This window comes from Colletes latitarsis, chromosome 3 (genome assembly GCF_051014445.1).
Source record: "Colletes latitarsis isolate SP2378_abdomen chromosome 3, iyColLati1, whole genome shotgun sequence".
Lineage (NCBI taxonomy): Eukaryota > Metazoa > Arthropoda > Insecta > Hymenoptera > Colletidae > Colletes > Colletes latitarsis.
Window position 1 is genome coordinate 38,104,920 of NC_135136.1, and position 17,458 is coordinate 38,122,377.

Genomic DNA, 17,458 nt, shown 5'->3' on the forward strand with positions numbered 1-17,458 from the left:
GCAGGCGGTCCCAGTCAATGCGTACATCGATCAATTCGATCGCAAAAAAATAGTAGCCTCATGCAGGTCGTAACACGGCCACTGTTCGCGATCGAACAATGCGTAGGTGACACGATGCGGTGTGTCTGTCCGTGTCCTGTTTTCGTGTAGCCCGATGAGTGGGCGATTAATTACGGGGCTCCCTTAATTGGTCGTTTAATTAAGACTCGTCTAGAGCGGTGGCCAAAGCACCCCGTCACGCGACATTCGTTACACCGAATATTTGTAGGAGATCGGCCAGTCCTGATTCCGGACGACGCGACCAAATCTAAGCTACCAAAACAATTTTAACAAAGGTACCGAAGTCACGATTCCAAATCCTATGGAAGCGTTCCAAATTTTTTAAACGTTACGTACATTTATCCAAATATATTTTATACGAAACAACATTCTACTAAAAGATGACAAATTGTATATTAGTATTGACGATAAAATTGAAATGTACGTAATTAATTGTGGAAATTTAACCTTTCTTAATTAAGAAATAAGTTCAACAAAGTCAGAAGAACCACTCAAGAGCATTTCGAAATATATAAGTTTCCTCGGTCTCTGCGCACTTCATTTCTTTAACAATTTTAGAGTCTGAGCAAGTATTTGAAATAAGACCAGGCAAATAATCTAAAAGAACTATAGACGAGTTATGCTCTGCAATGAAAGCGAAAAGTTTTAAACTCCGCAGCAGCCACTTCGCTTAAATGAGCAGAAGATGAGACTGATTGCATAAATTATTCTTATAGTCTACTCCTTCAAATTTATATTTTTTTAACGTTTTTAAGTATGATTGTGTCTTTCTGGCCGTTCGATTGGATCGTGAAGCTCGTGAAACTTGAATTTAGCCATTGCGTTCTACGTGATAGTTGAATTCGGACGCTATGAAAAATAATACAATAAAAGCTTCGACTGATTCCGCAGTTAACAAACCGCGGTATCGAATTATCAAAGGGAATTTCCGGAATTCTTCTCCCGCATGCATGCCGCAGTGTTTCACGTTGCGCAATGCGCACAATAAACTAGTTCACTCATAGATAATGGATAAATTCCACTTATTAATAGCATTTGCTCTCTGTCGCATCACAAATTTAACACTCCGAATCTTTTATTTATTCGCCCAGAGTACGGAAACAACTTGCAGTAAGAAACTCAGTATTTCGAGCGAACTATCGATAAAGTAAAAACGTCGACGAATCGATTGATATTCTAAGATTAGATTTAAAAACTTTTCGTGCCACTCGTATATACAAAATGTAAACAAAACGGTGATCTAGATTTCCATTGATATCTTTGCGCCTGTCTATGTTCGATCATCGAGTTAGAATAAAAATGGAGATTTTTGGAATTTCGGTCCACTGTGCCGGGGGGTGATACGTCGCGACGCTCGTCACTGGACGCGCGGTCGGCAGCACAAAGGAGCCAAGTCACCGACAGTTGGATTCGTTGACTAATTAAGCCCCTTGACGCCGTAATTAGCCACGCGTCATCCCCGATACTCCCTTTCTCCGCTCGGATTCTTTCCGTCGGAGATAAATGCACGAGCCCCGCTGTTCGCTGTCGGCGCGTCTACGTCACCGGGTAACGTTCTCCGGCGCGGATATCAGCAGCCACGCGGTCGAATGGCGGGGATTAATCTGCGAAAATGTGTTTTTGTTTGCCTCCGTCGTTCCGCGACGCTTTGAAACGCGAGTTCGAGTCGTTCCAGCACCCGTGGGACTCAAAGGTCTATTGATTTTCTCCTCGTTCCGCGCCACTTTTTTCTTTCTGCCGGCGTTGCATCGGAAATTGTAACGTCGTTCCATTCGGAGCCCGGCGTCGGCACCGTCATCCGGCTAATCCGAGGCAACGGGCTCTCTCCTCGAGTTCTCGTCGGTAAAGGTTAGTCCCCCGGGAGCCCGTTATTAATTTCCGTCAAGAGGCGTCAAGACAGTTTTCGCGCGCGACACAAAGCATTATGTGTGCTCGATGGTAACGAGCCTGATGAAAAGCCCAATTGACGCTGTCTAGCGGTGGCTCCAGTCGCCGCCGCGAACTGCTCGGGGCGTGCGACGATTAGTGTCGGTTAATTGCGAGGGCGTATCTACAGGAGTCGAGCGACAAACATTTATTTCTACGATTTTCCATTCTACGATCCGTCCTACGTTCTTGCTATCCGAAAGTAGCCGAGATTTCCTAGAAACGCACGACCTATTTCTCTTGTTGCCACGTTACGGATTCTTTTGAGTTCGACCAACTTGTATCCCATTCATCCTGCAGTCGGTTGCTGAAAGCGGTTACCTTCATTACGAAAATGCATCGAAACTAGCGATAGGGATAGTTGCATTAGAGGGAAATAGTGGAACTGCTTCGTCCACACGGTTTGTGGAACACAGGAACACTGTTTACGCTTTTGGAATCTTCGGTTGATATCGCGAGATATTCGTGGAATCCGTGTCACGTGCAATCCAGTCGAGTCGGAGATAAGTTCGTCGCTGGAGGTACGTTTAAAATACTTTGCGCGAGAAGTCAGCGGTCAGAGGCATCGGATCGAAGGCGTCAAAGACGAGGGGATTCGAGCGTGCACCGGACTACTCTCAGGGACGACAGAAGGCAGCGAGGCTCGCATTCCGTCGTTTTAATGACACCTTTGCCATTTACGAGTTGGTCCGGGCACTGGTTCCACTCAACCCCCGCGGAAACTTTCCGAATCCTCTCGTACCAGTAATTCACCTTGACAGACCTACTCTTTCGCGCTTCTTTCCCGTTCCACTTCCTTTCCACTAGAATTTTTCCGCCGAGGCTCCCACGCTGACACCGTTTCCTTCGTACCCTTACGCGACGCCTTTGCACATTCTCTTTCCTCTGTAAACGGAAAACCTCTTTGGCATATATTGTTCGTAGTACATAGGTATGCAAGTTTAATTATACTATCTACGATAAAGTCCACTCCGAGAGTGTCGATTAAATTCTGAGGATCGGATTAAAACGATAGGTAAAGTTCGAAGTAGAATCGACGAGTATTATTCCAAGATCCCGAGCGAGAGGATCTAATTATATTTATCAAGACACCGGAAGTTATTATTTTAAATCCTGGACCAACAAATAACAAACAAATATCAAAGTACCAAGATACGAATCCTGAGAATCTTGAGATCACGTTTCTTTGTCGTCGTTGCTCACTTTTCCGTATACGTACACCCGATACCACGTCGAGTTTATACGAACGGCGTGTAATTACTGGGGCATCACTATATATCCGTCTCCCTCCCTCGTTGAAGTCGAAATTAAAACAAGCGACGCGCTCGGCCTCGCGGAATCTCATTTAAGTGATTAAATTGTACGCTCGTTTCTCGGCTCGCGACATATCGGATCGCGACCGTTTTCGGTGATTAAAGAGTCCGCGCGCGCCGTTGGAAGCGAATTTTTTGATTCATTAGATAATTAAACTCACGGATGTTTACGCGACCGGCGAGTGTGCGCGAACACGGTTACTCGTTAATGTCCGATGAAATACGGGACTCCGGGTTCATACAAGAATCCACGGAAAACTGATAGCCGGCCGGAGATAAAGCGAAAGAGAGGGGCGCGAGTAAATTGGAAACGCGCGACGCGGGTAACGAATCGGTACGGTAAATAGTTGCCATTGCCACGGTCGAAGGTTGTATATTGATAAAACCGTAAGCAGACATTCCACCGTAAATTGATGCCCGTTGGAGTCGTGTGTGCATAGCGGATTGGCCGGTGGCGTGTTTCGCCACATACGGTGTATACGGAGGTCACGTGAGCTGACACAAAGGTCAGGAACACCGGTCTTGGTTCCCGTCCCCCGTCCTCGGGGCTTCATGCACTTGGGAATGCCGGAACACGAGCTGGATCCTCTCGCGTTTGACATCGCGACAGGGTCGTTCTCGCGATTCGATTTATCTCGCGACAGGTATCTGCGAAGATAAGCAAGGCTCGAATAAAAATTTCAAACAACCATTCGTCCCTCAAATTTGATTTGTCATTCGTAAAATATGAATCGAAGGGTTGAATAGCTAAACTCAAAATCAAAAGGCTTCGAAAGTGATGGGACTGAAAGTATCTCATTTTTGTTGGGGTTTATTTCTTTTTGTATTTACAATCGATTTATCGTTAAACTTTTTATGCCTCCCATCGGAATCTTATTTGTAATCGTTGGAGAATAAAATTGTTACAAATTGCCAACGACGACTGAGGATTCTGTTCCCTGGAAAACTGTGATCGGTGGAATTCAACGTTAAACATTGACTTTGGGATTAATTAGAAGCGAAAGTGGCGACGGTATTGACCGACGTTTTTGGACCGAAAACTGGGGCGATTTTAAAGCTCTCGGTATTTTCCGAAGCGATCATTAGCTGGAATAATGATTCGACTATCGTTTAGCAGTACGATAGCTTTATGTTTTATCGTTGCCCCACATTGCCGGTTAATGACATATACAAGAAAACTACCTGTGCAAAAATACGTATCGCGTGCGATACGCTGACGCATCTGCGAGCTAATATCCCCTATAACATATGGAAGGGACCTACTGAATATCGATAAAGCTCGAAATTCCGTCGCAAATTGCCTTTTTGCATAGTACGACAAAAAAACATCTCAATCAATCCATTATGATTCTCTCAAAGAATCTCGATAGAAACAAAATCACAGATAAATTGTGGCGTCTAAAGCAGAACCTACTCAGGGTTGCCTTAATGATGAGTTTCTACACAACAGTGTCAGAATCAATCTCTCGAAATTCTCTCTCCCAAAATACTGTTAAGCGTCCTGGAACGGTACGTTTTGCTCAAACTCGGCCTCTCGCAGCCAGGATCTAACGCTGAAAGTAGCGTGAGAACCGGTACTCCCATCTCGGAAAGCCTCGCTAGGAGGCGAACAAACAAACACACGACAATCCCATGCTACCGGTTGAAGTGAACCAACAACGCTGGTAATATCCGCGTCTCTTCGGCGCGAGATTATCAAAATGATACATTCCGGGTGCGCGAACACGTGAGCCACGCCGATACGACCCGAGCACGTAATGCATAGGGTGGTCCGGGTTGTGTGGTGATTGGCGCGTTGGTTGCGTGTTCCGCGTGGCGTACGGTACTTATACGTTAGAGAATGTTACGTGTTTCGCGCGACGACGGCAACCGGTAAAGTCGGCGAGGTCGCATGGAAGAAGGACAGGACGATACGAGGAGGCTGCCGATCCTTGTGTCCCGTCTCCGTCGAGGTCGTGCATTTACACAGGCGGGGTCATCCGCAGTCTCTACGGTACCGTTACTCCGCACGGAGCATACATATTCTCGGAGCAGTTATCCCGCAGCATCCTCTACCCCCCACCTCTGCAGCCTCCTCTTCTCTTGCTTTTCCTCGACCGCGAGCTGTGGTTGTTGCATATTTTTCGTGCATCGTGTAACCGTGCATGCAAACTCGAACAGCCGGGGACCCGGGGTAACGTTGGCCACGTACGTTTCTTCGTGTGTCCAGTGGCATGCATAAGTCAGAGACCGTTGGCTGCCCGTTGGCGCTCTTTCTCGGTTGCTCTTCTCGTGCTTATTCCATAACTGGATCAGCTGAATGCGTGCGTTAGGCCGTCGGGGAAGATCGTCGCTGTTTATGGATGAGATCCATCGATCGCTGGGTAGCGACACGTCCCTTCGCGGTTGAACAATATTATTCCGTTGTTGTCGCCGGCCGGAAGGGAGAGGCGTGTATCGTATGGTCGTGACCGGCGGTTTTATCGGCAACCTTTTCGGTGGAACTGTTCCCGTTCCGTGTCGTAAATGAACCGGTATTTTGATTATAACGCGAAACGATGATAATACTGTTACCCGTTTGCGTCGCAACACGGAAGCGGAAAGTAATATTGTTATTCGCCGAGTCCAGACTCAACAGGGAAATCCGCTTTTTTGCTGTTGTTTTTTTTCCTTTTGTTTCGCTTTTACGGCGATATTTTTTTTTTTTTGTTTTGGCAAAACGTTCTAACGTTATATTGCATTTCATACAGTCACACGAACCTGTCAGTTATACGAGGCCGTTTCTTTCTCGAGCACTGGAATATCGAGTTCCCGTTGTCTCGTCTGGAAATTGAATCTCCGACGGTGATCTCTTTCGGCGCAATTTATATTGACTTCGTTGGAGTGGAAACGGGACTGTGTACAGCCTGTCGTCGTTCGTAGTAAGTTTATAATGAGATTTCGCGACTAGACCAGCGTCGTCGATGTTCCCTCTTGAAACACTTAATTCGTCTGCAACGATACGGAGCAAGGTCGACGATCAAGCTGCTTGGACGCGGACGGCTTATTGCGTCTGTGTTTCTCCGATCATGGGAGAAAGGATCGAGGAGTCGGCGGCGGAAAGATCGTCGAGAACCGATTAAACGACGACTCCGGAATAAATGCAACGCGTCCCAGGCGACGTCGATGTTTCATCCAACTTGTCAAACTCGCTAACGCCACGAGGACGCGAATATTGTATTTGCTTCGCTATTAATAATAATCCAATTAATTCGCGTTTTCTCCCGGGATACGTTATTGCCGTGTATAGTTTATCGCTGCTCTAAACGCACAAATTGCTACGCATCTCGATCGAATCTTTCCACTATTCTGAGACGGATCAGCCAACACGGCATCCTCCATCTGGGAATAAAATGGCGTGATCTAACTCGCCAATTGATATCGCAACGTCGTCGGACGTTGGGCAAACAGGAACGGCTCGCGGGACCAGGCAACGGTCAACGATACGCAAACAGGGTGGTTATTATCGCTGTACTGACAGTAGGCTTAAGACTTAATCGGCCGTTACGATCGCGTGCTTCTAATTTCACGCTCGGTATCCCCCAACCCCCGCTCAACATCCGGCTAATCGAATCTTTGCAGCCCCCGTAATCACCGTTCGAAGACCAAACGTTTGCACGCTTCGTCGTAATATACACTGACCCGCATCAGTGCGCGAAATGTTCCTTTTTCGACGCAACACACGCTTTCTCCTACGTTTTTACTTGATCCTTCCTCGATCTATTCTTTTTCGTTTATTTACTTCGAAGAACTTCATTGACTTAAGTCGCGAGATTTTGAACAGCTTCCCTACAAATCGACTTTAAATTTACAAAATAAACCACGTAGCGAAGAAACAGCAATCTTTCTTTCTGCAACCCCCTCGTATGAGGTGTAAAATCTATGACCGTGATTTTCCACTAATCCCACTACGCAACATCCATCTCCGATTTGCAGAGTCAGGAAATAACCACTCGTGTCTGCATTAAAGACGAAATCGCGAAGAAATTGAATTACTAAAGGCATTACCAATGGTTAGGCTATCGCTTATTCGAAGATTCAACATCCTCGTGATTGCGTTTCAGTTTCTTTGTTCAGACATAAGGGCTTAGAGGTTCGACGCGCAGGCAACTGTCGCGTGATCGTTTTCTTGATTACGTTGTAGTCGCGTTACAAGAATGGGAGAACGTCTTAAAGGGATATTTTACTTTACGCGAACGGTACAGCAATTTTTTAGCGATTACTTCCTCGATCATAGTTTCGTCGGTTGGGTAGAAAAGTAGCTTAAAGGTTCGACGCGCGGGCAATTGTTAGGCAATGGTTTTATCGATCGCATCGTCCAGGTGGCACGGCGACCTTCTCAGTAATCACTTCTTCGATCGCATCATAGTTTCGCCATTTAACTGTTACAGTTTGAAAATTTTTGTTAAATCCCATGGATCGAGCGAAGGAACGATTTAAAGGTTCGTTTAATAGGTGACCCCATTGGGGGTCGTGCGAAGGCGCGTGATCTCGTGTGGGGCAGTCGGCGACTACGAGGGGCCATTTGTAGAGGCTCGAGAGCAATTGGACGAAAGTTAGCAAGATGCGCGTTAATTTCACCGCGCATCATCCATCCTGGGGCGGAGGTGCTTAGGAAATTAGGAGCAAACTTACGGGCACGTAAGCATCCATTTTCCAGCAGCGTCCGCGTTACTCAGACACGGAGAGCGCGGTCTGACGTCTCATCCGTCTTCCAATGCGCATATGTCCCAGCCAGAAATTACCATTACGATGGATGCTGCTTGGTCTCGAGCTTACGCTCGCGGCAGCCGAGTTTTATGACAGTCGCTCGGTAATAATGCCGGTCGTGCCTTTGCTTGGCATGGTCACGAAATTACGTCTTAGGGCCCTGGCGTCGCGCGGAAGAGGATGCAGAAGGGGTGCCAGAGTGGCTCGAGAGGGATCGATACGACGGAAGAACAGAGAGACGAGAACGAGTGTATGACACCGGCCTATTGTGCGCGATCGAATGACATTAGGACATTAGACCCGCATCATGAATACTCCCCACTTTGGCGGTCGCGCTTGAGATATTCTCGTCTTACCACTGTCTGTCCTCCAACACCGTATTAATTAGGAGCTGTCCCTTGCTCCGGGAGAAGCTAGTGTTCTTGACAACGCTTACGACGTTTTACTCGTTCATTGCCCTAAATTGTTCGTCGTTCGTACCCTTTTGTAGCTGTCAGAGATATTTGTTCGCTGCAGATTGTATGGGCCACGACGCCTAATTTACCACCTCGGATTGTTGTGAATCTTCGCGTACAAATAGAGCATTTAATAATATTGATATTCTTCTCCTAAGGGTGTTTTACTTAAATGGCTCGACAAATAATAGAGATAGAACAAAATAGAAGGATAAGTAGAATCGATCCGAATGATCAAGCGACACGGGTTTTCAACAAATATTCGGAACAGTCCGTTCAGACCAGACGGAGTGGTTGCGTGTATAATGCTCGTGGGAATAGATTCCTAGAATGATCCCGCAGATTTTAGGTGCGAGAGGTCGAGCACAGCGTTTGAGAGCTAGATTGCAAAAGACTTGTTAGAAAGCACAGAGTGTAACGCAATAGTAGCACAACGTAGATAATACTAAGGAAAGATAAAACGTAAAACGAAGCAATAAAGTGCTATAATATTAGCGTGTTTGCCAGTGGCGGAGGACCAAGGGAGTCTGTGTTATCCGTCGTCGAAGGAAGACAAATTTCCACGAGCCAGTGCAAATGGTGTCGTCTGAGCGTGCTCGTGGTACGGGGATACCGGCATTCTTTTGTCCTGAAAAATATATCGCGCGTCATTTTGCATGCTGCTGGAATTCCCGCGCGGTCGTTGTCTTGGCCGCGAACATCCGGAGCATGCAACGACGATGATACGCGGCAGTGACATTAGCATGGAGGTAGAGCGTCGACGGTCTGCAGGCAAGCCTTCAGGTATGCGGCGGTTTTCGCGCTTTTCTCCGGTCTCGGTAGCCACGGCCAATTACGGAATGTCTCGGTGCGTTGTTTTGTAGGCCGTTCTGTATTACCCTATTATGCTCCCTCTTGGCGTTTGCACGGAACCAGATGGCTCGTGCGGGTCGAGGATAATTTCGCGAAACGTTCCTTGCATCCCCACCTCTCTCTGTTCGCCTCCTTTTTTCCCCGTCCATTCTTCCGTTGTTCCCTTCCCTCATCCTGTTACCCTCTTGCTCCTCCGCAGCTTCTCTCTTCCGCTTTTTACCCCCTCGTGGCGCTTCCGCTTCTTCCCCCGTTCTCGCAAATCCATGATCTCTCGTCCAGCGTGAAAATACAAGCGACGGGTCTCGTTACAGTTGAATTGTGCCCGTATTTATTTTGTCCCCTATTTCGCCCGTTCACGGCGTGCTCTCTCGGTGCTACGCGTTTTAACGACTCGGAAAGTGGCTCTCGTATCCCGTTTAGCATTACCGAATGATAAACAGAGAACGACGGGACGCCGGGGGACAGGTCTCTGATGGTTTTTTCCCCGATAATAAATAGGATCAACGTCACCGACATTCGAGTATCGGTCCTTGAGTAATTTTCCGGCTGAAAAGTTTTCTCGTTTGCGAAGAACCCTAATTTCATCCGCGACCGTTACGTCGATGCACGAACCCGGCGATATCGTCGAACGTTTTCGTCTGCGCGTGTCTTGCTGCTTTAAGTAGCTCCATCCACGAAGAAATTGCGAATCGCAACGGATAAACAAAACGTTCGCGTGTAAATCGCGAGTCCAAAATCTTATAGAATTTTAGCCCGAGTACCAACGTTTGCTGTCCTCGCTTTGCCTATCGCTGATATCGGGACAGAATTTAGCGTGCCGTAACGTGCATTCGGCACAAGCCCACGGCAACTGTCGTTAATTTTGTAATGCTACATATGTACGTAACCTAGTTAACGATGTACCGGAGAACTATATACCGCGAAATTATCATCAACCAGGCACCGAGTCACACAAACAGTTATCTATTTTAGAGGCTGTTGACAATCAGGGCACGCTTCATGGAAATTGCAAACAAATCTGTGACGAAAAATGAGCGGGGAAACGCAGAACGTCTCGCTATACTATTCTAGGGTCAAACTCTCGCATAGAAATGTGTGAGCCCTCGCGAGACCAAGTATTTACGCTGGTGACCTCGCTTCGCCGTGGCCTCCGCTGGTAACGTTTCGCTGACAATTATTGTAATAGTACAAGATTGTTGGCGAAACGGCTAAGTAGGTCACCTCCCGGACGGGACAGAGTCTACCTCTGATGATACTTAAGTGGCGAAGGGAGGGTTTTCTCTGGCCCATTGTACGGAACACCATTCTACGTGACCTTTCGCGGCGGTTTTTAACTCGTCTCTCCGCGTTCAGAAAGCTCAAAGTACGATCAATAGCTTCTTCACGTTCGGAATATATGTCCCTTGGTACTAGGAGACGGCTAATTATGTTCGTGGTCTTCGATCCAAATACTTCTAAGAGCCGGGACGTAGAACGACAGTCAATGTCCTTACGGAAAAGATGAGGAAGAGGGTTGATCAGACCCTCGGGTAAACTTCCGACGATCCTCTGCGTGCTTTAAGTACCTCACAATCGCAGCATGGCCGAGGGCAACCACGCGTTTGTTCGTAGAACGGAGCGTATTTGCTTGAAGCAGGAAGTAACGCAAGAGGACATGATCAGGCAATAGAGAAGTCGTTGGTCGGAAGATTCGCAGTCGAGAGCGGTCATTATTCGGGTCAAAAGCGAAGCTCTCGGCAGACGTGAGTCCTCCCACTTGTTTCGCGTTTCCTTCTGGAAAAGGTAGCGGATCGATATGGATTTTTTACTGATTGGACAATCGAGCCGTCCAATTATTCGACGACGAAGTCTTCCTCCTTGAGGCGAATATTTGATATAGCCAGTTCTTTGATTACGCACGGGACTGGAAATTGGAAGTATTGTAAGAATTAAACGTAAAGTCGTAAAAGTGTACACGTTTCTTTACTAAAATTCCTTGATCGTTCCAAAATGGTGCTTGACACGTTTCGGTACCGGAGTCATTTGAACGGAAACGTTTTTCTTCTCGTGGGAATGGAAAGTTGTCCGGGCCAGGATTTCGAGCGTCCGGTTTCGTGGAAAGGCGGCTTAATAAGCGTTTCCACGCGATTATCTGCCGTGGAGAACATTGGTCGGTGTAATACACGTCCCAGGGACGCCGTCACTAATTTAGCCCACGTTCGTGCGGAGGTGGGTATGCAATATTAGAAACCTGAATAGAGGAGCAACGTGTACGAGAATTGTTGGGAAAGTGCGACGGGGTGTGGGGCATAGAGAATAGGAGCGAGCTCAAACATGTTTGATATTAACTTCGTTTAGCCGCACAGTCGAACAATTTTGTCAGTTTGCAGGATACTGTGTAAGCAAGTATCGCGGGAAATGATGCATTAATTAGGCGTCGACTATTACGCCGGAAATGATTTCAGAGTAATTTTCCCGAGAAACTTTCGAGCGTGCACTTTCTACGCAACAGTAATACATTAAACAAAGACATTATCGAATCGAACATAGAGTATTTCGTTTCACTTTCGACTCGATTTTTATTAAAATTCTATTTTATTTAAATTGTGCTAACGAATATTTTTGTTTGTTTCAGGTAAGCGTCCTTTGGCGTCTTTTTATTACCCACGCTCGCGAGGTAACGGTAAGTGGCTGTACGTCCGAGATCTTATCGGCGGGTACTTCGGGTGAAAGAATTTTATCATGAACGTCACTTACCCGTTACGTAGCACTCCTTATCACCCGCACTTCCCGAGATTTAATATTTTAATTTCAAGGCGGAATTCCGATAGGAACGTGTTTCGAATATTCCGGGGCTCTTAAACGTCTGCAAATTCATTCCAAAAGCCACGGTATCCATCGCATATTTGAGATATCTCGGCGTTTGGAAACATGATCTCCGTAAATTACAATTTTCCTACTGTCTGACGAACGATTCGCGAGTCTTTGCATATTTCTGTTCGAGCGAATTCTAGTCGAAGTATGCACGGATATTCAACGAAAACATTAACCATCTACAGTGGCCATCTTCTTATTTTGATTTACTTTTCTCTTCGGTAGAAATCCTGTACAATTCCTTGATACTTTTCTTTAAGGAAAAGGTCGATCATAGTGCTAGGGTGAGCCGTCTATAGCTAACCTATTCACGTTTCGAAGAAACGAAACAGCGGAACAGGTATCGCGTGGCCGGTCTAAGTGATATTTCCTTCCTGTTGCCGAAAGATACGAGCTTTTTAAGGCATTTATAATTCGGCGCGCGGCACAGAAATACCGTTTACGCCCTGAAAAACGATGCGGCGTCCGGGTTAACCAATTTCATCCTCGGAGATCTAATTTCCTGCCGTCAAGATGCGTTACGCCGGGACACCCGTGTTCCTCTTTATAATACGGCTCGTTTCCTCGTTGTAAATGCGTCAGCCGGAATTGCGTCCTCGTTGTAAATCTCGTTGCATTCTTGCAGCGGCGTGGCCTCGCTGTTGCTGCCTCCATACACACCGCGGCACGGTGCACCCGAGCAATTTAAAGCGCGATTACCCGCCCGAGTTTTCGTCCCCCAGAAAGTGCACCTGAATATTTTAATTCGTCGCGCGAGGAATTCCGACCGATCGGGACGAGTGTCGAATTCTGTCCACAGTAGCCGCCAGCCACTTAAAACCGCTCTATACTCTACCAAACAATGAAAATTATGCTTACGGTCTTTTACCTCCCTTTGTTTATACTCGAAAATTTCAATATTAAGCCATGACTCGATGTTATTTTAAATATTAAAGAAATAATATTGAAAATAAAAAATAATAGCATGCCTGTGTCGTACGAAATTTGCAAACATTGGGAAATTAGAATCGAGTGAAAATAAGTGTGCTGTTATTAACGTAGCCTTGCTCAAGAATGTCAAGGGGATAGTAGAATCTATATTAATAATAGCTCGGGTCGCGTGTTTGACATACCTGATATACATGGGTTTTATGGGGCTACGATAAAACGTCCATACCCTGGGCAATAGACAATCTAGTTCGATAAATCGAGATCAGACCTCCTAGGGCCGTTTACGGCTCAAGGTTCTAAGAATTACAGATTTTGATTTAAGCATATTTCGCAAATACTCTGATTTTCTATTCGATACGACACGTGTATCGTTACTCGTAAAATTATACGATTTATCGGATCGTTGAGACAATTTAATTGAAAATCTGAGTTTAGCGTGCGCGATGGGTACTTTACAGTGAATTATTTCTGGGTTTTATAGCCCATCGCGCATAAAACAATTCGTTAAAAATATACGGTGGAAGTTTGAAACGAATACCATTATGCTCTCTTGAGATATAGAAAATTATGGAAATTTGCTCGAGCAGAGTAACGATAAATCGTTACGGTTGACAGTTTTCGCAACGCCGAGCGTGGAGAACAGACCGTGTACGTGCATTCAAGAGTGCTCGACAAAGGATTATCTAGTGCTTTGTAAATAATAGGAAAATATTTTTTCCCCGAACGATCATTCTACATAAATTATCCTCGAACGTTTACTCGAGCAAGAATTTTAAAAAACACAGTTTCAAAGTTGCCGCGCTTAAACGTTCTCGAATTGCCTTATGATTATCCAAAGGATTCTTGAATATTCCACGAGCGTTTCGTCGAGTTCCCAACGCGCGAAGCATATCGACGAAAGCAATTACCAGGCGATAATCGTAAACGGGGGGAATTCTTTCCGCGACGATTAATCGGTGTTTCTTTAATCCGTTACCTCGGCACGAGTGTCCGTTAAATTCTTCGCGCGTTGATTTCACGGCCATCCGAGCGGTTATGCGGTAATCAAAATTACGAGATAGTCGCGAGCAACGACGTATTTCAAACGTGGAAAGACGTCAGAGTTTTCTAATATTAATGAAGGCCGTGATTTAGGACAGACTGAAGGAGAACCCGGGGCTAATGCGTCGAATCAGCCATAACGTCCCGGTAGAATATACTGCCATTAACATGCCATTACGGTCCATTAATGGTAATCGGCGTCGTTCCTTTGAGAAGTCCCGAAGGCGTCCAACCGCGCGAAGGCATCGAGGATAATCGTCGGTCGGTGTAAACTCGCGAGCTCGACGGCTCTGCACGATTAGCATGCGCGTCTACGTCGACGATCCTCCGCGTCGCGTACGTCCGAACACGAGGTACTCTATGGATCTATCAAGATTGCCCCTGACAGAGGAACATTGCAACTTGTCAGATTCTGATTTTGATGAAACTTTGCCCGAGCCAAACTTAGCTTGGGCCATGAACTTTGTTCGTTTATCTAATCTAAGGTAGAAAACATCCCCTGTATCAGAGTCACTCGTAAAATCGAGAAGGGGGTGGGATCCTACGTGAAAAAGAAATTGAAAATCTAGGATAAAATGTCTCCGTACGAGACTTCGTTTTTGAGAGAATTGAATTTGAAAATTTCTCTTTCTTGAAAAATAATGGTAAATATCATTGATTATTAAATGGTAATTAAATTTCTAATTTACTCGTATACGTTAAACTTTCACATTACCACATTATTAATTTCCTACTTTGCGTAATAATATTATAAATTTTTACGAGTAATACATTTTCTGAAAAAGTTTTATTAAATTCACGAGTCACAATTGCCTTTTCCGATAACTGTTTATTATTTCACATAAATTTTCCCTTTATTATATCCATATTACGTAATAAAATAGTGTCTAAAATATCAATTACATTTGCTCCCGTTGGTTAAGGTAATTATTCTAACGAAACGAAAATAATTATTATTCTGCAATATAACAATAATTGGAAATAATAAAACCGATACGTAATGAAATTTCTATATAACTACAAAACGAAGCAGAAAATACGATGCAATGCGCGACGAACAAAATATGCTACATCCGTACGTGACGTATCTCTAAATCTTCATTTTAAACTTTTATTCTATCGAGTAAAAGATTCGTCGTCTTTTCTTCGTTATTTTAATCTGAACCAAAATTTTGCGCGTCTCTGAAGTTTATTTTTGTCTCTGTGTAGTCGATGAAGTGTACAGGTCGGAGAAATCGCGTTGGAATCGGATTTTGAAGCGTTCCAACGCGTAAAACCAACGCGTAAAATCAACGCGACAAAGTGGAGAAGGCCGCGCGAGGCTTCCCGTTGGAATACGTATGATTAATTGGAGCGCATAAGCGCGAGACTCGACGGACTCCACTTCTTACGGACTCTTTGAATTTAACTTACTACTTACCCGCGCTGCTCGACATAATGACCGTTCCACTTACGCGAGTTCCGCGTTACTTTGCGTCGGTTCGACGTCGTCGTCGGTCCTCTCCGCGGTATCGTTAATACGCGGCTGTGCACGGTTGTGCACCGCGGCGTTCCACAGCGTTTCACGGCGTCGGGGCTCGTTGAAAATTAGGTCACGATTCCACGTATCTCGACCAACGTTTAACCCTTTCACCACTAGCGACCATAATCGTCTTTCGCAGAAATACTCTTCGCGCGGTGCAAGAATCCTTATACCAGACATTTTTAATACCAGTTTATTCAACCCTCATTTCTGTACACACACGTACGTATTTTCCTGCTTTATTTCCACAATCATTTTTTAATTTCTTCATTCTTCCAACACGTTTTCAATTTTAAACATAAAAGCTCAGATACTCGTACGAAACAGATTGTAATTTAGTAGCAAAATGATTTATTATTTGTTGTTAGAGTATTTCGCGTAAATTTACCTTCAGAAATTGTAAATTACATTTCGCGAAGACGCTGTACGTTCCAGAATAAAACTCCGCAGAGAATTTTATCAAATGCATGTTATATTTGTACAAAGAATTGATTCAAACCGATTCAGTTATTCGCTTCGTTCTCCGGTTCGTACCGCACGTATGTACACTCGTTTATAACGTATAAACAAGATAAGGTTCCCGTCCGTCACTGCATCAAAAACAACCTTCTTCATAAAGAGTCGGAAACAGCAAGCATAATGTCACGGATTGACTGAAACGTGGAATTATATTATCGTTTCGAGTAATTTTTTTTTCGCTCGAATCGTTTAAAATAATGTTTATGGAACAGAAAACCCAAGAGTTTCGTTTACGAGATTCCGCTTGGCGGTCCTTCCGTCTCGGGACAATATATTGCACATTCGTAGGGTGAGTCCGTTAAACGGGCCATTTGGTTAGTTTTACGTTCGAAGAGCGTCATTGGGGTCCTTAACTAGATTTATGACCGAAGACCACCAGCACAGATCCAAACGGGAAACCTGCCAAAGCGCTGAGTACGCGCTCGCGTATCTAAACAAGAGACAGGTAAAAAGTGACCCGGTATCGAGTGTAGGAGCTCTTTGACGAGAGACGGTGAAAAGCGCACGGATCTCTGGAAACGGAAACGCGCATCGTTTTAATTATTCAACATCTACCCGGAGCTGGAAACGGTTTAGTTCCTTCGGAGACATTGAACCGCGCGGAAAAACCGGGTTCCGCGGTATCCGTCCGAACAAAGAGCTTCCTCGACCCATAAGAATAACGAGCACCCGTCAAACCGAGACACTCTGGAACAAGATAAATTCCCGCCGGTCTCCTTAAATCCAATGTAACACTTACCTGCATCTCGCGGCATAATGGCTGCTCCAATTACGCGAATTCCGCGTTACTTTACGCCTCTCCGACAACGGCCGGGCGTTAATGCGCCGTTAATACGCGGGTAGACTAGGCTGCGCGTCCGTGCAAGACCTTATTCCGCTTGGTAGACGTTCGCCCCTTTAAGAACTGCCTGAAACTCCGTGTGTATCGTCGTCATGGTCGGTGCAAAGGCACCTTTCCAGCTCGTAGTTGCTCCGTTCCTCGCTGCGAAGAAAACTACGCTCTCCTCTAATTGTTTTAATGACTCCGCTTTCGTACGAACGTCCCGTGCGCTATTCTCCGCGCGGATGTCTTTTTTCTTCTTAACCCCCCTCAGTGCACCGCCCCCGCCCTTCTCTCTCTCTAACCTCTGTGCTTCCTTGTACTTCTTTTTCCCACTTATTCCACCACTCTACCTTTCATCATCGTCCCTCTCTTCCTCCAACTTCACCCTTTTCTTCTACTTGAACGCGGTTAGAACGCCGGTCCCGGAGACCCCACT

The 17,458-nt window shown here is 45.6% G+C and overlaps 1 protein-coding gene across 4 annotated transcripts in view; it reads left to right on the top strand.

Annotated features, from left to right (window-relative positions):
• Olf413 (DBH like monooxygenase olf413) overlaps positions 1-17,458 on the top strand; it is a 239,843-nt gene that overhangs the window by 60,144 nt on the left and 162,241 nt on the right. The window contains exon 1 of one of the 4 annotated variants that reach the window (XM_076762426.1): positions 11,949-11,996. The exons of the other annotated variants lie outside the window; for them this stretch is intronic. The gene's annotated coding sequence lies outside the window, so the exon portion shown is untranslated. Of the gene's footprint in view, positions 1-11,948; positions 11,997-17,458 lie in introns of those variants that run through there. 4 annotated transcript variants of the gene reach the window in all.